Consider the following 4792-nt stretch of genomic DNA (forward strand, 5'->3'; position numbering starts at 1 on the left):
AAAAGAGAATAAAATCATGGCATTTTCAGGTAAATGGATGACGGATGGCGTTGGAGAAGATAATGCTAAGTGAAGTTAGCCAATCCCCAACAAACAAATGCTGAATGTTTTCTCCCATATAAGGAGGAAGACTCATAGTGGGGTAGAGAGGGGGAAGCATGGGAGGATTAGATGTATTCTAGATAGGGCAGAGGAGTGGGATGGAAAGGAAGAGGACAGGGGATTAGCAAGGATGGTGGAATGTGATAGACATCATTATCCAAAGTACATGTATGAAAACTCGAATTGGTGTCAACATACTTTATATACTGAGATATGAAAAATTGTGTTGTATGCATATAATAAGAATTGTAACACATTCTGCTGTCATTTATTTTTGTTTAAAAAATCAATAAAAAAGAATCTTTGGATAATTGTCATTTTGGTGGAGTGAGGTGAAATCTCAGTATAGGTTTAATTTGCATTTCTCTACTTGCTAGAAATGTTTAACAAATATTTGTTGACCGTTTGTATTTCTTCTTTTAAGAAGTGTCTGTTTAGTTCCTTTGCCCATTTATTGATTAGGTTATACCTTTTTTTTTTTTTTTTTTGGCGTTAAGCTTTTTGAGTTTTTTGTATATCCTGGAAATTAATGACTTATCTGAGGTGTGGGTGGCAAATATTTTCTCCCATTCTGTAGACTCTCTCTTCATGTTCTTGATTGTTCCCTTTGCTGTGAAGAAGCTCTTTAGTTTGATACCATCCCAGTTATTGATTTTTGATTTTACTTCTTGCACTTTAGGAATCTTGTTAAGGAAGTCAGATCCTAAGCTGACATGTTGGCGTATTGGGCCTACATTTTCTTCTAGCAGGGTTTCCAGTCTAATACATATTAATACACCACAATGAATGTCACCATCATGTACATCCACAAGACTGAGATCGTAATTAGAATAAGATATATTCCAAGGTGGTATAAATATATCAGGATGTTTTCTACTGTCATGTATAACTAAAAAGAACAAGTAAAAACATTTTTAAAAAGTAAATAATTGCAAATCCCAGGACCATGCCTGACTTTTACAGCCTGTGTTGGTGGAACAACTGGCTAAGATACGCTTCTACAGACCATGGCCGCTGATTGACCATCTGACTAAGCTTCTCCTGAAGCTCTGGATCTCCCCCCCCCCCCACCTCTCTCTTTTTTTCTGGCTGGGCCACGTGTGTGTGTGTGTGTGTGTGTGTGTGTGTGTGTGTGGTATTAAGGCTTGAGCCCAGAGAGGCTCTACTACTGAGCTACACCCCAAACCCTTTTTACATGCTTTATTTTGCTCTGGGGTCTACAAAGTTGTCCAGTCTGGTCTTGAACTTGCGATCCTCCCACCTCAGCCTCCCTAGTCCCTAGGATTATAGGCCTGTACTACCATGCCAGGCTCTCCTTGGTAATCTGTAAATTGTCTGCCAGTTGTACTTTAGCCCAGTGTGACTATCTTGCTTTCAGTAACCCTTCATCCTGAGTTCTTATCAACAGATAATCTCCACCTAAATCACTGCAAGCAGAGATTTCCAATCTATCATTTTTTCCTATTTTTTTTCATGCTCTTTCCCCTAGCTGGTATTTCCCTTTCTTTCCCCCCTTGTTTTAAATATCCCTATGGATGTGAGGATGTTTTCTATTTGTTGTGTTATTGACCATAGTGACTATTCATTCTGATGCTCAAATTTCCCCCAGATTTGGCCATTTAAAAAAATTCCTTCTAGCTGGCTCCTGCCCCTGAAGGCTTCCTTGTCTCCTGGCACAACCTGGTGTCCCTGACTCACTTTCCTTGTTTCAAATGGGGACCAGCCACTTCTCCAAGGAATTAGAAAACATGCTCATCCTTCTTAATGACCAATAGCTAAGGTTTAGAAGCTGGGCACAGTAAGGCACCCTGTAATCCCAGTGGCTCAGGAGGCTGAGGCAAGAGGATCACAAGTTCAAAGCCAGCCTCAGCAAAAGCAAGGTGCTAAGCAGCTCAGTGAGACTCTGTCTCTAAATAAAATACAAAATAGGGCTGGGGATGTGGCTCAGTGGTCGAATGCCCCTGAGTTCAGTCCGCATTAGCTCATGCACATTAGAGCTGTGTCAGGCAATGTGCCAAGTGTTTTACCTCTTGGTATCACCTCTCTTTATCTTACAGATCAAGAAACCAGGATGTGAAGTTAGATGGATGGCACAGGGTTACTCAGCTAGAAAGTGGAGGGGTTAAAATTGAAACTCAGATCAGTCTGACTCCTAACACCCAGCTTGGAACCACTCTGCTATACCGCCATTTTGGCTGTAAACAAACAAAGCTGCTTAAAAGAGAATAAACTCCATAATATCTACTACAGATTTTAAAAACAAAATCCATGTCTTCAGATGATAGGTATTAAGCAAAATTTAAAGGAAGAAATCCTTGGATACAACCTGGTAATTTTCTTGTCTATTCTACATGGCCAGTAACCACAGTGTGGGACAACCTCGGTCAGGTCTGGGTTGTGATGACAAAGCTCTCTTCCAGTTCACCCAGAAGGCTTATCAGGGACCCAGTGGGAACAGGGACTTTGGCTCAGGCAAGTGTTAAGAGCTGTCAAGCTTCTCAGGGCCACCAGCACTGTTCTCTGTGTCTGGGGTGGTCACCTCTGGGGTGGTTGTTTAGAGCTTAAGCTGTCCGGGTTAGTGACGGCATTAGAGGGGAGAGAGAACTGCTCTCCTCATGTACCTGGGCCCAGGTTGTCTTCGTCCTGGGATGCTGGAGAAGCAGAAGGGACACTCGCTGAGTCAGGGACTGTGTCTGCCTGGGGAAAGGGCCCCCTTTTTCTCATCTGCACAAAGATGCCCCACATCCTCACAGAGGCTCTATCTGAGCAAAGTTCCTCCAGTATGCAACTGTTGCAGGTTCAAGGGTGACTGACCAACCCTCCCTGAGAGAAAACTTCCTCGTCCCAACAGGAATTTCCAGTTGTTTTTATTAGCCCAGGTGTAACCTGAAATTTAAAAGCAATTATGTTTCTCCTACCAGCGAAGGTTGCCCCAGGAACCCACCAGTTTCCTGCTTTCATTCTTAAGAGAGTCTTCTGCCCTTGACTCCTTTTCCCCTTCACCACTTTGAATTCAGAGTCCCTGGAGCCTGGGACTTTTGGGGACTAGCCTCACTCCCAGGGTCCCACGTCTCTGGCCTGTCCTCTCCCTCCTCCTGGGTCTTCACCTGCCAAGGAGCAGCAGCACCAGCCTTCCAGGGGGTGGGGTAGCAGACGGGGAAGAATAAACAGAAGCAGATGTCCCTTCAGCCCAGGTCCACAGGCCACTGGAAAACAGGAAACTGGGATGGCAGCTGATAAAGGGCTGTCTCCAGGGCTGGGCCTGGACTCCTTGGAGCCAGGAGGTGGGCTGGACTTCTCAGCCCCCATCTCTCCACAGCGACCTTCGCCTCCTTCTTTCCCTTCACATGGAATACAAAGAAAATATGGTCCCAGTCTTTCTACCATCCATGCTGGGAGCCCTCTAAATTTTAAAAGATGTGCACAGGTCCAGGGGGATAGAGGGCTTATCTAGCACCCACAAGGCCCTGGGTGTGCCCCCAGCACCATAAACACAAATAAGTGAAAGAATATAAGATGGGCACAGGCTACTATTCTCCTGTAAACCACCACGGAGAAGGTCGCGCCCGCGCGCACACACACACACGCACACACACAAAGTACACACAGATGCACACACACCCATGCCCACTCCCACCCCCAGCTAGCTCTCTTTTAGGATGAGGTTTGAAAGCCTTCAGGTGATGCCTTAGAATGGGTCTACAGTCTAGACTTGAGGACAATTTTACGTACCCACCTCCAGCCCATAAGAGATCAGAGCCATAGAAACTGATCTGGAGGATGTGGGTGGCCGTGCTGGGCGGAGGAGGCGGTGGGACTCTCTCCTGGCATGTCATCTACAGCAGGGTTCCCCTTTAGAAACCCAGAGTTATCATGGATCCTGATTTGACTTGGCATTTGACATGTCTAATACTTCCTTAATGTATTCACAGTAGACCTAGGCGCTATTCCTCATGGTTATAAGGAGTCTACAGTCATAGAAGCTAAGCAGGGAAGACGGGAAGCAGGTGCTAGGGCCCTGGCTTCAGAGCAATAGAGAGGAGGCCGCTCTTCCCTCTGCGGTTTGAGTTTCCCCCAGACAGACCCACCGTGCGGCTGGCTGTCCAGGCTGATCCTGGAGCAGGTGAGGCAGGTGATATGGCTTCCCCTTTCTGTCTCTCTGGCCTGGGGGTGCTCCTGAGCTCAGTCCTGGGCTGCTGGAGAGGTGGGGCCTGCAGATGTTTTCGGAAGATTGCCCAAGAGCCAACTTGAAGAGGGAGATCTATGAGGTCCAGCAGTTGTAAGAGAGGGAGGGCAGCAGGACTGGGCGGCGAGAGGCTGAATGGATGCATTTGTGACAAAAGCCCAGTCCTCTGTCCCACCAGAGTTCTGAAGCCAGGTTGGCCTGAATTGAGGCGAGGGGCGGATTTTATCCACTCCCCAACAGCCCCTGCCACCCCCTCTCTGTACCCGGACAGCTGAGTTGGGTGGGTTGTCAGCCTCGTCCTGGGCAGCTCCTTGCAGGTAGGGCTGATCCTGAGGATGGACTGTCTCTGAGCTGCCATCAGTCCCCAAGGGGAACCTGGGCACAGACCACAAGCTCCAAAGCCCAGCTCACTACTTAGGAGCTGTGTGACCTTGACAAATTCTAATCCTTGTTTGAAATGTATTTCAGTTTTCTCATCTGTAAACAGGGAAACTCTGAGGATTA

General features: G+C 46.8%; 1 long non-coding RNA gene across 1 annotated transcript; it reads right to left on the reverse strand.

Annotated features, from left to right (window-relative positions):
• Window positions 1-2952: 2952 nt before the first annotated feature.
• LOC139704590 (uncharacterized) lies at window positions 2953-4475 on the reverse strand. Its single transcript, XR_011706466.1, has 2 exons — window positions 4191-4475; window positions 2953-3443 (listed from the first exon to the last, which is right to left on the reverse strand). It is a non-coding gene; the product is annotated as an uncharacterized lncRNA (long non-coding RNA).
• Between the last annotated feature and the right edge of the window lie 317 nt (window positions 4476-4792).

The sequence above is a fragment of the Marmota flaviventris genome, chromosome 1 (genome assembly GCF_047511675.1).
Source record: "Marmota flaviventris isolate mMarFla1 chromosome 1, mMarFla1.hap1, whole genome shotgun sequence".
Taxonomy (NCBI): domain Eukaryota; kingdom Metazoa; phylum Chordata; class Mammalia; order Rodentia; family Sciuridae; genus Marmota; species Marmota flaviventris.